General features: G+C 42.9%; 1 long non-coding RNA gene across 1 annotated transcript; it reads left to right on the top strand.

Moving 5' to 3' along the window:
• Positions 1-7665: 7665 nt before the first annotated feature.
• On the top strand, positions 7666-9854 carry LOC102012556. The gene is made up of 3 exons (XR_264229.1): positions 7666-7751; positions 8184-8439; positions 9291-9854. It is a non-coding gene; the product is annotated as an uncharacterized LOC102012556 (long non-coding RNA).
• Positions 9855-27331: the final 17477 nt, after the last annotated feature.

Below are 27331 nucleotides of genomic sequence, written 5' to 3'. Positions count from 1 at the left end.
GCAGTAGAATATACAAGTCTTGTCACCCAAGCCCTGGTAGGGAGAGTGTATCTCATTCCAGAAAAGATATCTCTCTTGGGCTTCTGCAGAGATGAGGCTGCTCTTTCCACTAAAGGAAATTGCCCAAAACTTTGAAACGGTAAGTTCAGGCAAATCAGTGCTATTAAGATGTTCCAGAAAATATAATGGTGTCTCCTTCAGAGAACAGTGATACTAGCTAAAAGCTGAAGTTTACATTCCATCTTCAAAACGAGATACTGCAAGAATGCCAAAAATCCGGCACACCCTTCTCAAGTAACAACCCTATTCTTGAGGGAGCACTGGGATCCTGAGCCGTGGAATTTTCCACCCATTTATCGGCTCATTCTCAGTCTTCTCTCCCCAGAAGCGTCAGTTGGCTTCTCTCAGCCACAGCTGTACAAATCACAGGACTTTTTTTTTTTTCAGCTGGCGTAATATACATTATTCATCTATTCAGTTTCATCTGAAGAGAATCCAATAAAGAAGCACTTTTGTTTTCCAATGAAATATTTAAAACTGCTTGTTCCCCATGAGAGACTGGGCAGAAAACTCCATCCATAATCTATGCAAGTACAAAACAATTTGCCTTATCAATGCATGTGTGAATTGGATTTTATTAAAATGTAGACCTGTTTTTTTCTGTTATACTCCATAGTACTTCTGTATAAATACGTAACAAATTCAATGTTTTTAATTCATTTATGGAGTCCTATGCACCATAATAATACCGAGAACATCCTGTGCTTTAACTGGCAAATATTGACTTAAAAGGACACTTTGTTGACATTTGTGCTATCCTTGATAAAAAGCATGTACATACTGCAGAATTTGTTTTCCTCCAACTGTAAATACAGTGAAGCAGAAAATTCAAGTGGTTGTTTAAAGTAATTACCTCGCCTGTGGGTTACTGATTGAAGGACCCAGGTGTGGGTCATTGTGGTTCTCACTTAGCAGGTCCTTCAGTTACTGGTAGAAAAGAGTTGTGCCAGGCTACACACACACACACACACACACACACCCACACCCTCCTATTCCACAGAAACCAGTTCTGATAACAAGGGGGACGGATGTTAGCATTAAAACTGAGATGATGGTAGTTAGCTTTTGCACTAACTACCAGAGGTTACTCTACCTGACGCCAGGATAAACCTTTTCTCTTCCACCCGCTACTCTGTAAAACGGTCATAGAACATACGGAGGGGCGGGGAGGAATGCCCACTGTCCCCATGTCCCACCCAGCTCTCCATGAGTGAAGAGGAAGTCCTCAGATAGTCACCGTCAGCTACAACTCAAAACGCCGGGCCAGAGAAGGAACATGTGAAACTAAAGTCCCAGCATGAAGACAAGAGTCACCTCACGAAGGGACGGGGCATGGCTTTACAGGCAAAGCGAACTCGCTCAGCATCCCCCAGGCGTCCTGGAGCCAGGACTCTCTCATCATCCGTGATCACAGCCGCTCAGAGTCACCAGCAAAGTCTGGGCGCTCCAGAGCCCCGCGGAGCGCGGGCCACGCGGACAGGCCTCCGCGCTGGATTCACGGGCGAAGATGCAGCCCCTCACGTGGGGTTAACTCCTTCAGGCAGAACACCAGGTATCCTGTGAACAGCTTCGTCTATAGCCACCTTTGCTATACGGCTTGAAACTTTCTTGTATCCCAGTTCTTGGGTTTGTTTCAAAGCCCGCTGATGCACCTCATACAACACTTTCACACCCCGAGAGGTAGCAATTTCAAAATCTTTCTCTGTTTTTGAAAACCTCATTGACTCTGAGTGAAGGAAGTTGTAGTTTGGATGATTCCGTTCTGAACTGCAGTGAGGAAAAGCACTAAACTCACAGCGAGGCATCTTGAATGACAGGAGGGGAGGGTTCCTGGGACGTCATACTCAAGGGGGCTGAGGCGGGACAGCCTCTCTGCTGAGACACACTCACCGCAGCTGGGACACCGGGCCTACCTGCAGGTGCCGTCGGAAGGCTTTGATGTTCACCGGGTGATGTCAGCCCCAGTCCCTGTCCCCGTTCCAGGTTGCCCTCGGGTTCATGTCAGCCTGGACTGGTCTGTATAAACAGGTTGGGTATGCTGAAAGAAACTGTCAATGAGTCCTTGATTGATCAATAGTGCATGTCTCTATCTGTTTTCATGAGAAACCACTTTGAAGATATCAGTATGTAATACAACAAGCATTGTTAATTTCCTACCACTTTGTTTATAACTCTGTATTGTCTGTACTGTTCTTTTGCTGTTTTGTAAAAGGTTGTCTGTCTGTTAATGTTTTCCTCCTTTTATTTTTAAAATTAAAAAATAAATAAAAAATAAACACTTTGGGTAAAGGGAGGAGGGGGCGGGGGCTGCAGACTCCATATACCTTAGAGCAGGCACCTGTGATGAAAGGGTTTGCTAAAACAAACATTTCAAGAAGTAAAGTGGGGGGAAGAGGGGTGCAAGAGTGGTTACTTAGTTTCCTTGTTCTTCCCCCAAGTAAGTTAAAGTGTCTCATAGGATTAGCACATTTTATGATTATCTATAAATAAATACGATAATGGCATAAGACTGGTGTTTATCCCTGGGGAAGGGTAGCAGAGAAAGGGGTAGGCAGGGCCCGACAGGACAGCCCAGGTTCACAGGGCACAAGACAGAACATGGTAGACTCCTAAATGTACAGGGCTAGAGGGAACCCCAAGACCGAATAGTTCACCCTCATTGCTTGGGATGTAAGAAACTGATGTCCAAAGAGAGGAGAATCTTGACCAAAAAGCAAAGAATTGAACAACTAGTTATTATAAGAAAATGATCATCATAAACATTTCTAATAAGAAAGAGAAACACTACTCACTGGCATTTGCTGGCTGTTACCTGGAGCTTCTCCGTGTCTCCATTTCCTCAGGTGTAAACTTGAGATAATGCCCTCTGTCTCACAGGGCTGCTAGGAAAATGAAGTCCCTGACTATTTATAAAGCACCTAAGAAGAACCCGAAAACGAGTGCTTGATAGACATCAGCTGTCATCATTATTGTTAGTATTACCACTCCTGTTGCTAGTTCAGAAGTCTTTCTCGGGTGAGTGCAGGTTTGCTGGTACCCCGGAAGCCTCCCTCCCCTGCATGCCAGCGTGTCGCAGGACACAGATCCAGCAGTAGGCAGAGTAGAGTGGAGCTTCTGCTCCCGGCCAAACACAGGAGGCAGCTGGGAGGGTCTGATCTCTCCAGCTAACAGTCAGTCATTTCTGAAAGCACGAAAGCATCCATTTTCACATCGCACTAAAAAACTCCAAGGGTGAAACTGTCAGCCAAACCTTTCTCCAGTCCCAGTTTTTCTCTGTTAGGAGCCTGGACTCTCACTTGGCGGTTTCTAAACCTGGTGTAAATAACTCTTTGCCTGAATTGCTGTAAAAATTAAAACTACTTGAAAGAACTTTCTGAATTATAAGTGTTACAAAGAATCATACATTCCTTAAAAGCATAGTCATTATAATTGTAAAACATTTTTTCTTATCTTGAAATCCCTAGGGGTTAAAAAAAAAAGTCATTCCTGATTTCTTCCAAGAATCTTCCACTGACCACAGAACTGGAATATGTTACCAGGATATTCAGGAAAACGTGCTCAAAAGAATGAGCTCGGCACTGAGCACTGGGGGTTGGGGATCCTCCCCCCGACACCCCCCGCTTTTCTCATGAGCACCTCACGGGGCTCTGGCATATCACTTAGGTTCCCAGCACCCTGTTTCCTTGCCTGTAAAGTGCTGGGTGCTACAGAGGACTTCTCCCCTCTAATGCCACACTCATAAATGTCACACATATGTCCGTATGAATCATTAAAACCTAGTACACTTTAGAAAATTATTTAATAAAATGTCTCACAAGCAATTCACTTAATGGAGAGGGTTATAATTCTCGATAAGCAATTCACGATATTCGGGGACTGACTCCCAAAACACTGCGCAGCCAGGTCTAGGCAAAGACTTCAAACCCCAAGGTAACAACTTCATCAAGGAGGCTGGGCCCAGGAATTATTGTAACCATTTTGCAAAGGAATATCTTGGAGGCAAAGAAATAACGTAGCCTGCTTCCCCTAGGGTTGACGGTCCACACACATGGCACTCCTGCTTCTGCAATGAGCTCAGCCCAGCCTAGGGGTGACCAGCACCCTGTGGCTTGTATGCACGTTGAAAGTTGGGGTACCCTCCAATGCCTGCCTCAACTCCCTGTCAAGAGTAGAAAGCTTGCCAGACATTGGAGGGCATGCCTGTAATCGCAGCACTCTAGGAAGCTGAGGCAGGAGGATCACAAGTTCCAGCCCAGCCTGAGCAATTAGTGATGTAGCAAGACTCTGTCTCAAAACTTAAAAAAAAAAAAAAAAAAAATTCTAAAGGGCTGGGATGTGGTTCCTGGAAAGGCCTGGGCTTAATCCTCCACACCAGAAAAAAAAATCAGAAAGCTCTGCTCCCAGTCATCATTCCCTGGACTCCCGGACAGAATCGAGGTAGTTTCTCCCTGTTAAAGACCTATGGAGGACTAGTTTCCAGAGAGAAACTTCCTGCTAACTGAATTAGCCCTGCTTCCCATGCTCTGTGGCTTTTCACCATAAACGTTTTCCCCGTAGTTCAGTGGCTGCTCTGAGAGAGCCGTCCAGAGCACTTTCACCAGAGCTATTTTTTCATTCTAACATTTTGGTCAACACCTCGTTTATGTAATAGTGGAAAGGGAAGGAAATCATATCCTAAAGAGAAAACTCCTACAAGATGCTGGACATTTTACATATGTGATGATGATTAAGAGGATTTGAGAATTATAACCCTCTCCATTAAGTGATTAAGGAATGACCAAATTCAAATCACAAATATTGGGTTCTGAAAACAGAATGTAGTTTTATGTAACCGATTTAGCAGTCCCTTTTGTGGAAACAAGGCCCTGAAGCATTTGAAGTGCCCGCCCTGGGCTTGCTGGAGTCCAGCAGAGCCACTGGGCTGGGAAGGGAGAGCTCACACAGAGATTCGTGTCACAGAAACATGCCTGTGTTTGCCTAATATCCACACTTCTGCCCTCACAGAGGCGCAGTCTCATTTATTCTCCAAACTGAATGGCGGAGGCAGCCACTCATCGCGGTGCATACGGGACACTGTTGTGCCGGTTTACGGAGCGCTGTTGCTTGTCCTCTGATGATCGAAGCGAAGTAAAGACGGTTCTGAATCTGTGGCTCCCTTTCTGTTTAGAATGGCAGATAGCCGCAGCCGCACGTACCCGCTCACGGACTTCTGGTCCACAGACACAGAAGATACCACGGACCACCCACTCTGTCAGACAGCTAAGGGGCCCTAAACCCAGGCACGACAGAGCTTCAACCTCCAAAAGGTTAAATCAAGTACGTAGCTACTGTGATGGGGCTGTGAGGGACCAAGCACAAGGGAAATGACGGATCTTCAGATTACTGTTGAGAATCAAAGTTTGTTGTTTTTTTTTTTAAGTGGATCTAATGCTGAAATATAACATAGTTAAAAAACTGGGAACCATATTTTCCTTGAAATTTTTTGCATCCCACTATGGTACTTAAAATAATTGAAAAATAAAAGTAGAACCACTTTGAAAATTCCAAAAAGAGTTGATTTTTTTTTTTTTTTTTGTTTTCTGGTACCGGGAACTGAACTCATAACCTTGCGCTTGTCAGGCAGGCACTGTGCCACTGAGCTAAAACCCCAGCCTCCAAGAGTTAATTTTTAAACCAAAGAAATAAGACGTGATTTAATAATGGAAGTATCATTGGAGATGTGTCTTGAATACTTGTGTGTATAATATATCTACGTCATAATTTAAAATGGTAATTTTACATATATTATCTTACTTGTTAGGATGAAACAAAGGCGGTCCCTCCACGCAGGAAGGACTCCGTGAGCGAGGGCAAGGACCAGAAATACCAGGCATTTTTCATGCACAAATCGGAGGTTAGTGAGCATTTACTATGCTCCAGGGATAAAGTAGAGGATTCTGAAGCTCAGATAGGTCACACTGTCTGCAGGAGAGTTCAGCACAGTTGTCTGGAAGGTTATGCCTCAGGTGTTATCAGGAGAAAAAAAAAGGAAAGTTACACCAGTACCACTTTGAAAGGTTCTTAAAACTAAGCTATGGTTCGGTATTTAATTTAGAGATAATACAGTATTACTGAAGAGATGGCCCTGTGCAAAGATCCTGATCAAGGTTGAGATTATGATTAATTTACAACAATTTAGGAAATCTATTTAGAGCAAGAAGAAATGAGAAAGACCTTAGATAATGAAGAAGGACCAGGCAGGAGATTATACGAAATATGAGAGGATGTCGGCAAAAACATGGGAGGGATCTTTGGTAACACTAGAGAGAGAATTAAAGAGGATGAGCAAAGGACTCAGCTGAAACAAACCACATAGGACACTGACTTGTTTGAGAGGAAAAGAGAATCTTTGCGATGGGCCACGCTGAGTCTGAGACACCGGCAGGATGCTCAGGGACATGTGTTTAGCAGGCAGGTGGACACTGGGGGCTGAGGTCTTCAGGTCCTAGTGACGAAGATATGTTTAGGGGCTGTCTGCACAGGAGTGACTATTAATCTATGGGATTGATCAAGGCATCGGAGACAGCAGGCATAGAAGAAGGAAAAAGAAATACTCCTGGGGAACACTTAATATTTACAGGATAAAGCAGAAAGAGAACACAGGAAGACAGAGGAAAAGAGTGCAGGGAACCCATCAGAGGCAATGTGCAGAGGAGCAGGAAGCAGGAGTCTAAGGGGAGGTCAGGGGACTGTAGACTGAGAGGAGCTGGGCTAGTGTATCTAGCACTTGAGAGGTCACCGCTACGCTTGGCAAAGAAACTTTAGTGGGGCCGAGAATAGAAAAGTCAGCAAACGTGGGAACAAAGCGTGAGCAGCTACACAGCAGGGAGACAGACTCCAGGAACTGTGATGGAAAGACACTTTATTAATGAGGAATTCAACAAAACATTCAGGTGTGCAGCTAGAGGTTAACACAATAAGGTGCATCAGCCCTCAGAGGTAGAGGGAAAGAAGAAGGCGTTTAGGAGAGGTGGTGAATCTACAAAGAATCCCTAGACCTTCTCTTCACCGATGCCTAGGGGCACAAATCACCTCTCCTGGTATGACTCATACCTTTCTATCTCTTGACCTAACCTCTTCCCGAGCTCAGGGCTATATATAAAATGACCTCCTAGACAATTCCAGCATGGTGTCTGAAAGGCACTTCCCATTCAACCTGCCCAAGCCAAATTATTGACCCTGTCCTGCAAAAATGTCACCTCCAGCTGTTCCTATGTCGGGTCATCAAAGTCAGAATGTGAGGTCTCACCTCCATGCTCCTGTTGCCCTCAACCCACCCCACTAGAGTTTTAACTGTCTTCCAAAATATGCCGTTTTCTCCCTCTAGTATTTAGACTACCATTAGAGGGACTTGTCAAAATCCAAGTCTGAGCATGTCCAGCCCCGCTCAGAACCCCCCAGGGCTTCCTCATGGGCAGGCCCCACTCTGGCAGGACAGTGCAGGCCCGGGGTTGTGCCTGCCCCCCAGCCTCACCATGAACTCTGTCCCCGCCCACGCACCCTAATCGTTCGCCTTCCCTTCACTCCCCGTACTTCCGGCTCTGTTCTACCCGTGTGCTCTGCGCATGCTCTTCCACCCGCCTGGCAGCCCCTTCCCAGCGCCTTCTTTACCTGGCTAACTCCCACTTCAGACAGGATAGAAGACAGTGTAGGTGAGTGGCTGAGATCCCTCTCAAACCGAGCTCCAGTGCCCGCTCCTCTAGTCACCAGCAGCTGTGTGACCCTTGATGAGTTACCTGCTCTGTCTAAAAATGCTTCCCACCTCTACGGCAACATTAAGCCCACACCTCACAGGGCCCACTCACACAAAGCACTGACATCTGGGCCTAGCTCATAATAACCATGCGGTAAGTGTCAGGTATTTTGGGTTTTCCTTCTTTCCAACCTTAAGTCTGTCCCTGGAGAAGTCTTCCCCGGCCAGATCACCACCCCTCAGTCCACACTGTCTGTCCCCTTAGTGTGGGCCACGGCTCCCATCGTAGATTTCATTTTGCATCTATGCACAAGATTTTCCGATTAAACCTGCCTCATCACTAGGTTGAAGGTTTCTTCAGAGCAGAACTTGGCCTACTTTTCTCCTGCAGAGAGCACAAACCCCAGCGCACTGCCAGCATCTAGCAGAGTGGACGCTCAAGCAGCCTTTGTTTAATGAATGAATGAGCAGACAGGCCACCCACCTGTGGCTGGAATCCGGGAGGGTTTTGCCCTGTGCAGGACAGTCCAGCACTGTGTCATTCGGTCATTTCGTCCTCACACGAATGCAGGCCGATGAGCTGTGTGTCGTCTCATGCATGCATGCCAGTGAACTTTGAGGATCAGTATTTGTTTTTTAAAAACCAGGTGAGTCCGGGGCAAAATTCATGTAGACACCACTGACCAAAGACACTGGGTCATCTATGGCTGAGGTAGAGGAAGATGGTGGTGAAGATGATGGTGGAAATGGTGCTCATCTTGTAATTAACAAGGCGTGAATATGAGCACATTAAACCCTAGAGGAGCCGGCCTAAGGTGTGGAGAGCACAGAAGCCCCGGGAGGTCATCTCATATGCCCAATGAGAACACTGAGAGCGAGCCGCTCCCTGTGGCCCGGGCCACTTCTCTGGTTGTAGACACATCACAGATCTTCTGACCGGGACTTGTGAGCTCCGTGATGCTCCTCTTCCGGTGTTGTGACACCACTTCCGCTCTCTTCTGAGGAGGGCCGCTGAGTCGGCTCGTCTTACATTGGGAACTAATTCTCTTGGCATTTGCTAATGGGAGAATACTAAGTCCATGAGACATTCCTACACAACCCTTGAGAAATACGAGGCAAAGCAGATGAAAGCTCCCGTTCCTCCAGATCACCCTCACTGTGGCACGCAAAGCCTTTGATTAATAGATCCCTTTCCTTCTAACAACAAAATGTCCATTCCTTTTTTGGAAGTTTGGCAGGACTAGGAGTGAATGATAGCCTCTGTGTTGTCCCTGTAATTTAAACCAACATAACCAATGGCCTTTCTTTCACTGAGCTCCTAGTAAAGGTAGCAAGCCAAAAGGCCCATGGTACAATCCCTTTCCTGGTCATTGTGTTAACCAGTAGTTCAATGCCTTGAGGATGAAACTGAACAAGCTTTATATTCTTTTAGAGCAGATAAGGAAAATTAAAGTCTCCTTAGCACTCACAGCTTCTGATACATTCCATTGTATTCTAGGACTCTTCACCCCGGGAGCCCCAGTCTGTCTCTGGCAGACTGTTGTCTTAGCTGAAACAGTAAAAGTGGAATTAACCAGCTCAACATGGTAACACTGCGACTAGCGATGGAAACCTTGCACTTCTAGAATTTAGTGAGCCTTTTTAAAGAAATCAATTATTGTCTAGCAACTCCACGATTAAAGTACTTTAGAGTTCACAAATGTGAAGACATGCCTGGGGGAAAAGGGCTTATGTCACAGAAGGGGGGGAACAACTGATTGTAAAGCCATGTCTATGCTGATCGTAAGTATATGAAAATTAGACAGCATATTGGCAGTAACTGGGAGGAAACGTTAAAACAGCTGGTTTTAAGAATGGCAAGATTAGAGACATTCTTTTCTTTCATTTTCTTTTCTCACTTGATTTCTGCTTTTATTGCAACAATATTGCTCTGCCATACAAGGTTGTCAGCTAAATATCTAGGTTATACTTAACATATGGAAAAATCATAATTCACCTAGAGTGAATTAAAAATTATATTCTACCTTAAAAATGAAAGTGGACAATATGAAGCTTCCTTACCCTATCCTTTAAAACTATTACTTATTCTATGAAATAAAACAGGGAGCAACTTCCACTACAGTTCTTAAAACTGGCAGAAATGAATTTCATTTATCTCATTTTGGTATCACTGATAACAGCCTCAAAAATTTTATTTTCTTCCATGAGAAATGATAAAACAAGATAATTTTTTTATGAAATCTTCTTTTTGAACCTCTCTGGGAAAATCACCACACATTCGAGGAGTCCTTGGTGGGTTAGGCCAAAAGACAGTTCACCATGTATCTGCCTGAGAGTACAAGCACTGAAATACAGAATTCTGGGAAGGTGCAAAGCACCAGATTAGAATCACTAAATTGCAAGTCTGCAAATTCAACTCAGAAAATAACCATCCAGTTCCCCTGATTCTTGGCCCTTGCCTCACCCCACACCGGCCTACTGCCAATTAACCCCACTGAATTTAGGGGTAGATTACGTATCACACTGAGTGGTCATTTCCTTCTGTCCAGATATTTCCATTTACTTTTTAAATTAAATCTATCCATGACAGTTGATCGTCTCCCTTCTGGAAGGCCACTAAAAGGTTAAGAGTCCATGGGTAACTTTCACTTTATCAACCTTTGAGCTGGGGCCTCTCCTTGCACACCTTCCATGCAACTCAGTCCAACAGAAATGTCTCCAGCTGAGTGGCTTCCCAGAGCTGCTGCGTCAGCAAGCTCTACCAGGAGGCCATGGAAACACTGCACTGGCCCTCGAATGCTGTGTCTGATCCACTGGTGAACGCAGTCCATGCTGGACTTCTAAAGAGTTCAGTTAGGAATCACTGGACGGTGTGTTCCTAACCTTCCTCTGCATGTGACTGCTTATACTTAGTGAGAGTTATCTGCTACAAAAGCAAATGAATGCAGAGCTGCAATAATAAACAGTCTCCTGAAGTACAGATGAAGTACCCGGTACTGGTAAACTGACTCTCACACGAAAGACAGTGAACCTCAATCTGGGAATGACCTTTGAAAAGGAAGGGACGGAGGAGCTCCAGTTTAGGATCAGAACTAAACCTAAAGGCAGGGCTGATGCAGACTATGGGGATAAAGCCTCAGGAGCAGACCAGGGCTATTGGAATAGTTGAACTGGCCTGAACCAAGGCAATGACCGTAGACGTGGAAATGCATCAATAACAGAGTTCAAATGGACAAAAGGATGCGACGCTGGTGCAGATTGGTGAAGGAAAACACAATGTACAGACAGATGTAAGAAGATGCTGCACTTCTAGGCCTAGAGCATTTGTCTGAGGGCTGACATCAGTATCTCTTAGGAACCAGGAGAAACAGGGGCATGGAGGCAGAGACACTGGGTTTAGTTTTCAATACATGTGTTTGAAACTGTCAGGGGACCTCCCTGGGGAAGGGCCCAGCAGACATTAGGAAACAGGATCTGTCGGTACAGACTTTGATACTAAATCCTGGTCTGCCAGAAAGATTGAGTGGCTTGGGTGAGACCCAGAGACTTAAGCTTCTGGGCCTTCTACTTTCAATATCTGAAAAATGAAAGCAGTAATTACATTGTAGGATTTTGTGAGTAGTAAATAAGATCATGTGTGAAAAGCTTAGGGTCTGACACACGGTAATCAAAAAAATGTATACTCCTTGAACCACTGTATTAATCTCTCCCAGTTTCATTGCCTCTTTATTTTTTCATTCTTCTTCTGTTAGTTTGTATGATACTATCTCACAGAAGCCTTTGACCGTCCTTTCTTCATCCAGCCCATGCACCCTCTATCCTGTTACTCTGCTGTTATTTTATTCACAGAACGGAGTTATGAGAAATGTGTGTAACATGTATGTTTGCATTCGTTCCTCTGTTGCACCCTCTTCAGCTAGCATGTCAGTCTCTCCATAGCGTGTTTCCTTATCCCCGCCCCATTCTCAGGTGTGACGTAAAGTGGGCACTCTGGAAGAGTTGTCGAAGGAGTGAATGACTTTACACAGAAGTACCATGAATTGTTAGACATGAAGTGTATTTCTTCCCCAGTAAGACAAAACAGCCTCTCTCAGATATCTGATCCCATCCTGTTGCTCTACTGTAACTGGGACGTCACTCCGAAGTGAGCAATTAACCTTTCTGGCCTCCATTGTCTTTCTGACTGTAAAAGAGCCCCAGCTGTACTCTCTCACTGAACTCTGGCAAGTGCCTGTTGTTTAAAAAGAGGAAGACACTCTCTTTAACTGTTCAACCCATCATAAAGACGGCAGGTAGAGGTGGAAATGGCATAACTGAAATCCCTGGAGTCACATCAAGCCACTGGACTACGAATCCCCACATGGCCCTGAAACAATAGTACATCAGAATTTCCTCCAAACTACAATGATAATGTAAATCCCAGGATCATAGTTCAGTGTGGTAGTTCCTAAAATATTACAAAAAACAAGGCCACTCCCCAAATGGATTAGTAATCACGAAGAGAAGGCACCATGCCTTCTGCCAAAGAGTGAGCAACACCTAAGTCCCCAGGCTCCTGGCCTCCCTCACTCCCTGAGCACCACCAGTGGATGGCCCTTTGGTACCTAGGAGCCCGCTCATAGTTACTCTCAAAGTGTTTTGACATATACCCCACTGAACTGCGGAGGACAGCTGAGTCCTGAGTCTCACACTAGGCCCAGCAAATGGAAGGTAACTTTGTAAGTGTGCAGGTGATGGTTCAGCTCAGGAAAGTTGTGACTAAAACATTATCTTTGCTGGTTACACACCTTCTGTGAAGACTCTGTTAGAGCAAAAGCATCGTAATATCTCCTTGTGCCTGACATAGGGATTAAGAGAACCGATCTTTCACTTAGGAAGCCCCAAGTTATTTTGACTTTGTCACTCAATAGTTGTGTAACCTTAAGCAGGTTATTCTAAACCCTCAAGGACTTTAGTTTTTAGTTTCTAAAATGAGGATGATAATCCTACCTTTAGAAGACTGTGGGAAGGATAAAGGAAACAAAGGAAAAAGCTAAGCATGCTCAGGGACTGCTATGCTCAATACGCATCAATGGCCATTAAAAATGGATAGTCACTGATATCTGAATCTAAATTATTTCTTTTTAATTCATCTGGAAAGTATTGATCAGGCGTTTGCTTGCAGCCAGGCATTGTGCTAGGCGCTAGAGGTACATCAGAAACGTGGGAGGCTGATCCCTGCCCTCACACAGTCGATTGGTGGGCTGGCAATTTCAGTGCAGCAAAATAAGAGATGGAGCGGGGAGATTTCCGAGTACATGGATTCGTCCTTGAAGGCGTGGCAAACTCAGACCCGGGCATCAGGAAGGCCTCTTGGAGGAAGTGATGCTTAAACTATTGTCCAGAGGGCAGGGAGAGTGGAGAAAAGCAGATCCTACATAGAAGGAACACTATTTACAGATGCCCCAAAACAGAAAACAAAGGGTACTTCTAAGATTGTGTCAAAGATCTTGTACTTTAATCTGAGGGCCATCAGGAACGTGAGAAAATTCTGAGCCCAAAGTGTACTATTGTTACATTCATGTTTTACAATGATCAACCCGATTGTAGTGTCAAACACACATTAGGCAAGTAAACCTCCTGAGTCTGTGAAAGGAGGCACGCTCCCACAAGGATGTGGGGTGAGGGACAGATTCTAAAGAAGTTTAGAAGAGACAGTGGCAGGACTCAGCCATTGATTGGAAGGCAGATGAGAGAAAGAGATGGACAGCAGGTTAAATGACAGTGCTCTTCACCGACAGGAAGCTCGGAGGAGGAGCGATCTTTGAGTGTTCAGTGTCCCAGAAGGGAGTTTGGGATGTCTGTGGAGCTCTCCAGTGAAAATATTTAGCAAGAAGCTGACTAATGTGACGGGGATACTCTCCGGTAATCACTACTGTTGTCACAGCTACCTTCCTTTGGTCTTCTGAACTGGCACCACGACACAACAGGACTTCTCTCCCTCCAGTGGACCGAACTCATTTCTGCCTCCACCCTTCACATTTGTATCTGCCCTTCCCTCTACCAGGGTCCTCTGCAAGCAGGCGGCTGCCTTCCCTTACTTAATTCAACCTAAACATCGCCTTCAAAGGGGCGGGGGGGTCTTCCCTCCACAGCTAACCTAAGTACTTCTCACAGACAATCTCAGCCACTCCGCCCCATGTAGCACCTTCACTGCCCTTGTTACAGTGGGGAGTGACCTTGTTCTTTTAGTCATTTGCCATTTTCTTGTTGTCACATTCTACATCTGCACTGTCCAATAACACAGCCACTAGCTGTTTATGGCTTTGTAAGTTTAAAGTAATTAAAATTAAATTTAACAAGGGGTAGAGATGTAACTCCAGTATAATTAGAAGAAATGCACAGAAAGATGGAGCAGAAGGCTCTGGGACAGGACATCACCAAAGCTACTCTCCAATGATCTCTTCTCTTCTGGGACGCAGGCGAGAGCATACACTGTGAGTAAGGGGGAGGCAGGAGAGCTGTGGAATCGCTTCCATTAAAAAAATTGACAAGGTTTTATTTAGACTCAGGGGTACACAAACCCCCAAAAGCCTGTTCAGTTCTCCTAAATAAGAAAACCAAAACTTGCCCTCATCTCATTGACTGAAAGAGTAGAAATACAAAACACTGGCCGAAGCCAACTCCTGCTGGGTGACACCGGAAGAGGGATCTGGCCTCAGGAGAAGGATCACGAGGCAGCACCTCCGGCTCAGCTGATGCTGAGGCCCCTGAACTCTTACTGATGTCCGTCAGCAACTTCCTGGAAATGGCTGGAAAATCTCTTATTTTCATTGAACTGTTTAACACATCAGGCCTTTCGTAATAAGAACTTGACCTCATCCTCCTGTGAACATGAGGAAAGAAGCAAACACCCAGCAGAGAGTGAGGGAAAAGTGTAGTAAACACGGCCGTGTTTATGGGACTTTTCAGACCCTCAAGTGCATAAAGTCTAAGGCAAGTTTGTACCATTTTACACCCTCTTTGGGTCTTTTTCATTCAAAGAAAGTTCCCGGTCTTGCATTTATAGGTACATAAGAGGTTATGTTTACTGGAAGTTAGGTAAACATAAGCCCTCAAAAATCTCGTCTGAGGTATCCTGAATCAAATTTTTCAAATGTCTTTCATCACTGGGTAATGACGTAATAACAATACTAAATATTTAAATGAATTTCACTCCCAGTGGTGAAAACAGTTCTGTTTCTCTTTATCTGTAATGCTTGACCACTTCATTCACACCATCCCTATCGTACTTTTCACCCCGCTCCCTATCAGTGAGTCAATAATCTTCCCTTTCTATAGGGCCCTTAATAGTTCTCTGTAGACCCCTCCAGCGCCTTTCTTGCAGACCACTGGCAATGACACGTGTGTTCCCTCACATGCTCCACTGTCCTCCAGTGTAGCTCTACGAAGCAGAGTCGCATCTCCCTCTACTCTCTAACCAGACCCTGACTTGCTCAGGAGGGGCTCAAATATAGAAGGTAAGGGAGGAGGGTACTGGATCCCTACCTCACACCCCATGGCCAAAAATTTCCAGTTAGCTTAAGATTTAAAAACAGAAAAGGGAGCCATAAAAATACCAAGAAAAAGAAAAAGAGTAAAAGTACCAAGAAAAAAGTGTGAGAATTTTTCAATAATTTCAAAGAAGTAGATAATGTCTTTAAATTTTTCCAGAAAATCCAGAAGCCATAAATGCTAAGACTGATGGATTTGATTAAATAAAAATTGAGTTTCTTTATACTGAATCCCAAAACAACACAGGAGAGATCAAAATAAATTGTGGTTTACATTACAGACTAAGGACTAATTTCCTCACTGAATGAAGAGCTCTTCTAAATCAACAAGAAAAAAAATGTGAAGGGCAAAGGATAGTAACAGTTCCCACTCAACACTTGGGAGGCTGAGGCAGGAGGATCACTGTGAGTTCAAAGCCAGCCTGGGCTACATAGTAAGTTCAAGGCCAGTCTGCATTACATAGCAAGACCCTGTCTCAGAAAGGAAAAACAAATGATTTACATGTATGAAGAGACACTATATATATGGGAAGGGGAGAGAGCTAAGCTACAATGAGAGGCTATCATTAAACAACAAGATTAGCAATGATCAAAATGTTTAAGAACATTATGTTAGCAAGTGTTTAGAAAAACTGCCACATTCTCATATTGTGAGTGGGAATATAAATAAGCATAATCTCTAGGAAGGCAACTTAACAGTAATCACTAAAATTTAAAGTGTACATATTGACGGAACTAGCAATCAACTCCTGGGTGCTTATACCATAAATATATTCCCACAGGTAAAAGTTCATCTTTGTTTGGAATAGCAAAGACTAGAGACATAAATTCCACCTTGATAGATAGATAAATAGGTAGATAGATAGATAGATAGATTTTTTTTTAAATGCAACATACTCTTAGAAATGTATATAAGAAACCAGTACCAGGGACTGGGAAAGGAATTAGATGGCTGGAAAATAAGAGAAGGAAGGAGATTTGTTATTCTTCCACAATATACTCATTACGGACATTTTGACTTTTTAACGGATATTAACCAGTTAAAAATATCAATCTCCATGATAATGCCCATTCAACACACCAGAACTTATGTGACATAATGAAAACAGTCTTATGAGGGAAATTTATAGCAGTGAATATCAGGAAAACACAGTGAGCTCAAATAAGTAACTTAATTTTAAACCTCAAACTTTTAGAAAGAGAAGAGTAAGTCAAGCCCAAGGCCTATATAAGGGAGGAAATTAAGGATCAGAGCAGAAGTTCATGCAATGGAGACTAAGAAAACACTACAGAGAATCAAAGAATTCTTTGAAAGATTAAATAAAATTAACAAACCCTTAGCCAAAATTAACAAAAAAAAAGGAAAGAGAAAACTCAAATCCATTCAGTTAGAAATAAAAAGGGTAAAATCACAATGGATCCTGCAGAAATCCAGAAGATCATCAATATCTACTATGAGAACCTATATTCTAGTAAGAAGGAAAATATAGAAGAAATGGGAAGACCACTGGATACTTATGAATTACCAAAGCTTAATCAAGAAGTTATAAAAATTCTAAATAAACACGTCTCAGTTCATGAAATTGAAGATGTAGTTGAAAACCTACCAACAAAGAAAAACCCAGGTCAAGAAGGATTCACTGCTGAATCCTACAAGAAATTTAGGGGAGATCTAATATGGCTATTTCTCAAACTACCCACAGCAGAGAAGGACCCAAAGGAAAGAGAATCACAGGCCAATCTCCCTAGTGAAAACAGATGCAGAAATCCTCAACAAGATACTGACAAACAAAATACGGCAAGTCATCAAGAAGGTTACACACCATGACCAAGTTGAATTCATTCCAGGAGATCAGGGATGGTTCAACATACACAAATCAAAAAATGTAATGCACCATGTTAACAGACCCAAAAACAAAACCCATATTGTCATCTCAATAGATGCAGAAAAAGCATTTGACCAAGTTCACCACCCATTTATGATAAAACTCTACCGAAAATTAGAATACGTGGTCTTTATCTCAATCTGATAAAAGCCATCTATGACAAACCAACAGCCAACATCATACTAAATGGACTAAAACTGAAAGTTTTCACTCTAAAATCAGAAACAAAACAAGGATGTCCACTACCACTCTTATTCAATATGAATGGAAACATTAGCCAGAGCAATTATAGAGAGAATTATAGCAATCATAGCCAGAGCAATTATATAAAAACAGAGAAACAAAAGGAATAAGGATAGGAAAGGAAGAAGTTAAATTATCATTATTTGCAGATGACATGATACTCTACAAACTCAAAAATTCCACTAAAGGAGTTCTAGATTTAATAACAAAATGCAGTAGCTTAGCTGGATACAAAGTCAATACTCAGTCAATAGCCTTCCTGTACTGCAATAACAAACTCACTGAGAGAGAAATAATGGAAGCCACATGTCACAATAGCATCCCAAAAAATGAAGTACCCAGGAATCAATCTAACAAGGAAAGTAAAAAAAACCTTTACACTGAAAGCTACAGTACTCTGAAAAAGGAGATTGATGAGAATATCAGAAAATGGGAAGATATCCCTTGCTCTTGGGAAGGAAGAACCAATAGAGTGAAAATGGACATACTTCCAAAATTGTTATACAGATCTAATACAATCCCAACCAAAGTTCCAGTATCATATCTCGCAGAATTAAAGAAAACAATCCTAAAATTTATTTGGAACCGGAAGAGACCTACAATTTCAAAAACAATTCTGGGCAACAAAGGCAAGGCAGGGAGCATCACAATCCTTATGAAATTATACCACAAAGCTACAGTGATAAAATCAGCATGGTACTGGAAGAAAAACCCGACCTGAGGGTCAATGGAAACAGGTTAGAAGATGCAGAAGTGAGTCCAGACATACCTAGCCACCTTATCTTTGACAAAAGAGCCAAACACCTTCACTGGAAAAAAGACAGCCTCTTTAATAAATGATGCTGGGAAAACTGGCTTTCCACATGCCAAAGACTAAACCTAGACCCATCTCTTTCATCATGTACTAAACTACACTTGAAATGGATCAAAGATCTAAGTACTAAAACAGAAACACTAAGTGTGCTGGAAGAGAGAATAGGTAGAACTCTTAAAGATATAGATATAGGCAAAGACTTCATGAGCAAAACCCCAATCACATAGGAACTATCACAAATAATTAACAACTAGGATCACATCATATTAAAAGCTTTTGCACAGCAAAAGAAACCACCAACAGAGTGAAGATACAACCCACAGAGTGGAAAAAAATTTTGCCAGCTATTCCACAGACAATGGTCTAACATCTAGAATACATAAAGAACTCAAAAAAAAAAATCAGACACCCTGCCCCAGATCTAAAGACCCAGTCCAAAAATGACCATCTGAAATGAATAGATACTTCTCAGATGAAGAAATATAAACGACAGATAAATACATGAAACTGATCATCTGAGAGATGCAAATTAAAACAACATTGAGATCCCATCTCCAGAAAGAATGGCTATTATCGAGAAATCAGCCAATAACAAATGCTGGTAGGGCTGTGGAGGGACAGGAACCCTTCTCTGCTGTTGGTGGGAGTGTAGACTGGTGCAACCACTGTAGAAATCGGTGTGGAGGTTCCTCAAAAGACTAGGACTAGAGGTTCATTCGACCCAGGCATTCCCTTTCTTGGTATCTTCCCCAAAGAACTAAAAGCATCATGCCACAGTGATATATGTGCACCCATGTTTATTTATAGTGGCACAGTTTGTAATAATAGCTAAATCTTGGAAACAACCCAAACGCCCATCAACTGATGAATGGATGTGGTTTTTAAATACAATGGAGTACTATTCTGCCATAAGGAAGGATAAACTTGAGGCATTTCTAGATAAATGGAAGCACCCTGAAGCCATACTATTAAGAGAAACAAATCAGGCACACATGTGTAAATAGGGCATTGTTTCTCTATGGGAGAAACCAAAAGTGTAAAAAGGGACCAAAATAGATACTGTGAAAGAGGAAGAAAATGTTCAAATGAGAAGGGGAATTACAGAGGAGGGAGAGGGACAGAAAGAAAGGGAAAGGAAAAATGAGAAAAGAAAAAAAATGGAAACAAAGCTTTTTTAAATAAGAAAGGGGTGAGGGATTGAAAGGAGGGTAGGGGAATGAGGAAAAAAGAATCAAGCTATATCATATACAGGTACAAACTCCCTATGATGAACATGATCATTGTACAGACCTAAAATGTACCAATAAACTTAATTAATTAAAAAAATCAGTGTCCAGCAAACTAAAAAAGGATACCACCAACCAACATGAACCTAAAACTCCTTTAACACTTTTTAAAATTGCAGGGAGTTTGTTCAGTGGGATCAGTTAGAATAGCCTCTGAAAGTTCTCTCTAAATATGAATTCTGGCTGAACATCAGAGCTTCACACTGTTTTGGGGACAGAAAATACACGGGCAGGAGCACCACCGCCCTTGGTAAGCAAAATAGAACAATTCCAGCAGATGATGAGCCCCAGAGCATCCTCGCAAGTCACAGTTGTGCAACTCTTGGTTACTATCTTAGTTTTTTTGTTTCATTAGTTTGTGATAGCATCAGCAAATTAAGACAATTTAAGAGAATGGTGCCTAAACTATCCTGTGTCAAACTAGAGGAGCATTTCCTCTGGCTCCACGCAAAACAGAAAGCCAAGGTGGCCTCCAAGTTAAATTTCAGCTTGATCAAAATTTCACTCCCAGGGTTGGACTTAGGCCCTTTGTCAGCTGCTTGTCTTCAAAGCAATCTAGCATATTACGTAGAAGAAGGGACTAACTGATTCAAAGTAGACCTGACAATGAAATACAACTGTTACTAAAGTTGATGAGCAATTCAGAGCGCTGGAAAAACAAAGGTGATTGTTCACAAGACAAGGAAGAGATTTCTTGTCTTACATCTTCTCCTCCAGCGTTTCTGAGCAGTTACTTTAGGAAGTGACTCTTTACCCTGGCAGTTGCCTCCATATCTCCACCACTGGAGAAGCAATTCTCCGGCTACAAACACTCCGAGAGCTGACTCACTGCCAAAAAGGAAGTTCTGTTGGGTAACAGAGTTTGAAGAACATATTTTAGAACATGCCTTAAACACTAGGGTTAATCATTGCCAGGAAGACAAGAATATAATACAGGTTGGTTCATGAACACATAGCCAACCTTATTTTAATAAAATTCAGTACCTTGAACTCTAGGTCTTGTGTGAACAACGAGGCCATGGCCCCAGCACCAACCACTACCTTGGAAGTCAAGAACTCCCCACTTCCATTATAATTGGAATAAATTATCATGTTATGTGAGGCATGACACCACTTCCCTCGATTTCCTCATCTAATAAAATAAGCCTGGCGGGCATATATCAGGGTTGTAATGAAATTCATTTTACTGTGCCTAACATCCTATAAGTCCTGGTAGAGAAAGATCTTAAAGGAAATATCTTTCAAAGATTATAGGCAAAAATGAGACAGTACAAAGTATATATTTTCATCTATCACAAAATTTTATACCTATAAATGTATCTATTCAACAATACTGTAAAATAGATCTGTAGCCATTTTTTCCTAATTTCCTTGTATATTTCCTTTCTTTTCTATAGTAAAACAGAAAAAAAAATATCTCTAGACAGGTCCCAAAGTGGATGCATTTTTTTTTTCCCCTCCTGGGCGTACAGCCAATAAAGATTAAACTTGGGAGGGAACTGATATGACCTTGGGTGAGTATGTTAACCCTTTTGGATGCCAGTACTCCTTTGTAAACTAAGAAAACTGGACAAATATGTGGTTCTCAGATCTTTGTATATTTTTGGATCACTCAGGGTATGGGACGGGGCAGGCGTGCTGGTCGCTGGGGTAGGATCTGTGCATCTACATGATTCTTACAAACTCCCAAGAGATTCCAGCACTCACCACAGTTAGAGAATCTCTAAATGTGAGGATCCCTAAAGTCATTTCTCAATCTAACAATCGATTTTTTTAAAACATTCCTTATCTGCATATGTAGGCAATTTTATAAAAATTCAAAACACTAATCATATTCATAATTTGGGAGCATTTTTTGTGCAGCTTTCCCTTCTGCTATTCCTCCAAAGGCCCCATGTTAACATTCCGTCAATGATCTTAATAAAGTAAGCAGAGATCTCCTTTGTCCCTTCTTCTAGATTTGGAATGCTGATCCCAAATCTCACCGTTTTTTAATCTACCTGAGGATATCAATTATGCTCAGTCCTCCATCCCTTCTAATTCTGTCTCCATCATCACCCAGAGAGCCTCATATAAACTGCAGTCAGTTCTGCACGATCACGCCTCAATGCCTCTGTCTCCAGGCAAACACCTTGTTGACCCACTGGCTCTAGAAAGGGAGAGATTTCAATCTTTGTCTCTGAATTTTCAGTGACTCACTGAGTCACCTTTACTAGGAGTAAGAATATCAGATATGAACGGAAGCTGCAGAGGAGCCAGAAGGTAGATCCCAGAGCCTCCCAACGCACAGGCAAAGCAGGCCCTGAGATGGGCTTTGGGACTGACAAGAATAAGAAGAAATAATAGCTTCCTCCATAACAGTAAGCAGAGCCCTAAGAAACGTTATACCCGTCTCCAAACAAATACCACGTGGAATCTCATAACATTTTTTGCTTAATTTCATTTAATTATATTTTGTTTCCACAGAAATTAGACCAAGAAGAGAGACTGAAGGCATATGATGTTCTGATTGAACAGGAACACAATAATAATAAAGATAGTTTGTAATTTGAAACACTCGCCGTAAAATTAATAAAGGATGGAAAGAAATCTTTCTGAGACTGCAAGCCGAGTAATTTTCTGACAGCACCTAAATATTTCCTTCCGTGAACCACTGTGGCTGGGGAGACACGAGCTCCTCCCCACCTCCCCACATGCCCTCCAGTCCTCCTCCACTTTTTTCTCTGTGTCCACCAAAACAGCGCAGTTAGTAACTAGGCAGGACAGCACATGTAACGTTGCATCGCTGACTCTGAGGTGCCCGGGAGGACTGTGCCAAAATCATTAGGAAAATGGATCGTAATGCCTTCTTGGCAATACAAACCAGTGTCCTATAATAACCCCCCTGGCCAGGAAGTCCACCCTTCCATTGTTGTTAATGTATATTACAAATTTAATTAAGAATTCAGCAAAAGAGCCAAAGATCAAAAGAGTATAGCTGATTACACATCCTCAGATCCATAAAAAAATCAATACTGAGCACATGCATTGACCTGCTCCTAAGAACACTTCCGGGGCTGCCCCAGGAGTTGGCAGGCGCCCCACAGAGAGAACTTTGCCCTTCTATTCTGTGGGGCAAACCTCCTGGGTCACGTATCGAAGTAAATGCCAATCACCATAGCATTAGTAAGTGAAATTTATAAACAAGCATAGAACCCAGTCCTGCGTCCCTCAGAAGCACACCTCCACTCTCAGTGACTGCCCCATGTCTGTGAGCCAGTGTCCACACCCAGGGCGGGGTCAGAGGACCCAGTGGAAGTGTCACAGCAAAGGGACTTCACGGCTTTTCCTGAGGGCTCTTCAATGGTTTATCTCGATTTCTACTCCTTTTCCTAAGATTGTTCCAGTGAAGCAGCAAACATAACTAACTCCTTTCCTCTGCACAATGAACTATTCTCAGAATCTAATGTAAACAGGTATATATTCATGCCCACTCCCTCTCAGGGAAGGCAGAGCAAATCCTGGAGTGTAAATATAACTGATATGTTTGAAATGACTCATCAATATCATTTAGACAAATTTTCTGCAGTGTTGTTGGGTTCATGTAGAAGTATGAATTCAACCTGGGACAAAGCAAAGAAGTCAAAAAGTCATTGAATGCAAAAGCTAAGCATAGTTAAGATTCTATTTTAACTGTTCTCCATATCAAGAGAAATAAATCTAACGTAAATACATGTCCACCAGGTTTTTAAAATTCTATGAGATGTCAATATCGGGAACTTCTATATACTTAATTTTTATTTTTATTAAAATAAAGATTAACTGTCATATACTCTGTTAACATTCATTTACACACAGTCTCTGATCCTTTTCACAAATCATCTTCAGTTTGCTGTTCCAACCTAAAAACTTCCTCTTCTCCTTGCTCCCTTGCTTTCCCTCAAAACCAGTCCGGTCTAGCAGAAAGTCTCACTCGCTGTAACACCGGTGAAGCCAGTCCTCCACCTCCAAAGTCTGCATCCACAGACTCAAACAAGAAAGTTTTTCATTTCTCATGCACATCTAAGGACTGTTTTCTTTTTGTCATTCCCTAAACAACGCAGTATAACAATTGTTGACAAAGCATTTACATTTTATTGGGTATTATGAAGACTGTAGAGGTGATTTAAAATATATAGGAAGATGTGTGCCGATCTTACGCAAGTACTGTGCCACTTTATGGGAGGGACTGGGCATCCACAGATTTGGGAACCCTTTGGGGGAGGTACCGGAACTACTCCCCCTAAGGCTGGTCCTCCAGATACTAACTGTGGATCCTAGTTTCCCCTCTCTCCCCAGCTTCCTACTACGCTGTTCTGAGCCCCACTGATCTCCCCCTCAGACCATTGCAGTAGCTGCCAAAATTCCTTATGCCACTTTGCTTTCTGCCCTCCTCAAAGACATTCCCCACAGCGTCCAAGTGACCCTCACATAACTTTGTCCCCACGGCTTCCCTACATTCTGTGATAAACCAGACTCAGCCTGGCCTCCACTGTCAAGCCTGAGTCCGAATCTCCAGCTCCCGCTCCTGTGGCTTTGCTTCTGTCCCGTCAGGACCCTCCAGGTTCCAGAACCTCCCCCAGCACAAGAAACACATCCCCTCCCCACTTCCGTTCGTCAGCTCTTGGAAGGCTCACTCAGTTGCTTAGTTTTGACTCAATGTCACTACTCAAAACACACTGTAATGCTTTTCCTAAAGTAGCTTGCTCTCCCAGATTCTCTGCCACATCATCCGGATTATTTCATCCACAGCAGGGTTAATAAAATTGAAAGAAGCCATTGATTCGGACTAAACGGTTGCACTAGAATCTAATAGACCAAATTACAGGGTTTAGTCACAGTAACTGAGCTTTGGTTGGAGGTCCTGCAACAAATTAACTAATTAAGTTGCAACCCCTTCACCTAGTTCAGCGGGATCCAAGTGACTGATTGGCCAAATTGTAGCCAGTTAAGTTTTTTCCATGCTTTATTTTCATTTTTCTATAAATGCTGTATGATAATGTCATTGGCTTGACTTCTCAAAACCTGCTCTGGTTCATAAATTATTTTTTATTTTGTTTTCCTTTGCTCAGATAAACTTTACTAAATTTAGCTGGCCTAAAGCATTTTCCCTTGACCAATTTTGGTCTGATGGGCAGGACCCAAAGCGCGGCACCAGACTCCAGGGGCACCAGGGAACCAGGAGCACCTGGGTGACCTGCTGAGACTATTGTGCTGAGGCTCTTGTGCTCCCTGTTTTCTGACTGCAGCTGGGGATCCAGGGTAAGTTCACTCTCAGATTCCAAAGTTCCGTGGATTCATTCTTCAGGCTTTAAGAGTTTGAGCAAACACTGACCCAGGCTGGGTCTGGATGTCATAACAAGTCGGATTGGGTCCTAAAGGGAAGTCTCAGGAATCTGAGGAGGTCAGGCAAGAAAAAAAGAACTGAATTGGGTTCAGCAGGTTGGTAAGGGTCTAGGAGATGGAGCTATGGGCTCCTCTGGACCCACAGAGATGCTCGGGGTCAGTTCCTGGTGCTGCCTCTCTCCCTGGAGTGTGGACAGCTGCCATCACCCTGTGTGCTCGGGGCCTCTTCTGCGGGCAGGTGCAGGGAGAGGTGAGCACCAGCTCACCTTCCTTCAGGCCACTTATCCTGTCTACCGGAGCTCCATCCTTACGATCTCACTCAACCTTAATTATCACCTTGTATACTCTAGTTCTATCCACGGTTTCTCTGGGGGTCAGGGTTTGTATGTGGGGAATTTGGGGAGAATGAAATTGAGTCTATAGGAGACTCCGTGAACACTCTAAAGCCACTCCCCAAACGAAAGTGTGCTGAGGTTTTATTTAATCCAAAATGAACCTACTCTTGTCTTTCATTCTTTCTTCATCTTCAGACCTTTCTCACTAAAATGGGATGAGAGTGTGCAGTACTTCCTTCTCAACGTGCAGTAGCATTTTATGAAGAGAATTACTAGAAAAGTCAGAGAAAAGTATCTGTCAGGCGTCATCCAAGCCATGAAGAATGATAATTCCCAGGAGTAGATAGAATGAGGTGGAGGAGGCGGTCACCTCGTGTTTTCTACTGACTCTGTGAAAGTCTAGCTAGCTAGGTAAATTGACAGATGGTGGATGGATAGATGGATGGATGGATGGATGGATAGGTAGATAGGTAGATAGGTAGGTAGTTTTATACATCTGTATATACAGAGATACTGAAGGACATATATTCATTTGTAATTGAAAAAGAAAAACTGTAAATCTGGACAAAATAAACTGAACTAGAAAGCTGACATTTAAGTAAATTTGCACAACGATCACAGCTAGGATACAGTTGACTGCCTTTTAGCATTTTTTTTTCGCTGACTCAGTCAGGCCTCTAAATTTTCCTACTTTTCCTCTCCTGTTATCTTTCTGTGATTTTAAAGCTGGAAGTAGATTCCATGAGAATGTGAGTTGTTAATAGCCAAAATGTTGAATTTTTTTCAAAATAAACTTCCTTTATGGCTTTCATTATATGTACAGTTTCTTTGTACATTCTCATAAAAAGTATCTAATCTAAACACATTCCATTTTAGGGACTCAATGAAATATAAGAATATTGTCATGTCATTTAGGAACACCTATTTAAGTAATGTTTTACTTGCTGCTGCTATTTTACATTATTCTGAGTCATATAATTTCACATGACATGGAAATGACTAATGAAGAGGATGGCTTAACAGCTCATCTGGTTTATCCATGGAACCTTGGTCAGGAGACCCCTGGCTCACCCTGAAGTAACTCATTTCTCCTAGCTGGCCAGCGGTCAGTTTCCCTGTCTACAGCACGAAGACTGTGAGGACTCCAGATAACCCGTCCTCAGTACAGTGTGTCCTTGAAACACACCGACTCTCTGCCCTCACAGAGTAGGCATTCAGTGTATGTGCACTACGTGAATCAAGTTGGTGGAACTACTAGCCGTATGACACCTTTAGGAAGTAAACTTCTGAACACTGAAAGAAGTAATGGATCCCCACTTTCCTCTAGGTTCAGAAAGAGAATAGAAAGTAGCTCTTAGATTATCAAAGTGAAAGGAAAAGAACCAGGAACATCTGCATAGGTGCTAAATCCAATAACTGCTTTTTAATTGAGTCAAACAGTTTGCAGGTAGTTGAAATGACTTCATTTATTTTAATATTCTCCCATTAAACACCAAATGAACAAAGCCTGGTCTCTTCCTCGGGATGAAACAGATTTCTCTTTCTCTCTGAACTTGGCCAGCTTTCCCCCAGTATATTTTTAGTCGGCACAGGAAATACTAAAGACTAAGCAAGTTGGAATGTGACTGACCTTTTACCTGCAGTGATACCGGCCGTGCTCACATTTGAGGAGAGCTCTTTGTTAGAGACGTGAGCAACCTCTTTCGATTGGATTCAGTATCTTTCCCTGTAGTTTTGCAGTGTTCTCTGGCTCCTTAAGACATCACTGATTTTAAAACAAGCCGTGCAGTCCCTTTTATTTCACACTCACCCCTTTAGAGAGAGGCCGTGAAAATACTATCACAGTGCTGTTCAGCTCCACGAGGAGGCACACAGATCACCGCAGTGAGAATCCGGCGGGGACCCTCCAGTGCACACGGCTGTACCGCGCTCTGCACACCGTGCAGTCCCCCACAAACCGAACTGTGCTAGGCTAGCCCGGTATGTCTAAGCCACTGAAACGTCTGCCATGCAATGCAAGCAACGCACCGACATTCTGTCCACTAAAATGTAACAGCACAGCCTAATTATGCTCTGAAA

This window comes from Chinchilla lanigera, unplaced genomic scaffold (assembly GCF_000276665.1).
Source record: "Chinchilla lanigera isolate Chin_1 unplaced genomic scaffold, ChiLan1.0 scaffold00099, whole genome shotgun sequence".
In the NCBI taxonomy this organism is placed as follows: domain Eukaryota; kingdom Metazoa; phylum Chordata; class Mammalia; order Rodentia; family Chinchillidae; genus Chinchilla; species Chinchilla lanigera.
This window is presented reverse-complemented; position numbering and strand designations above follow the sequence as displayed.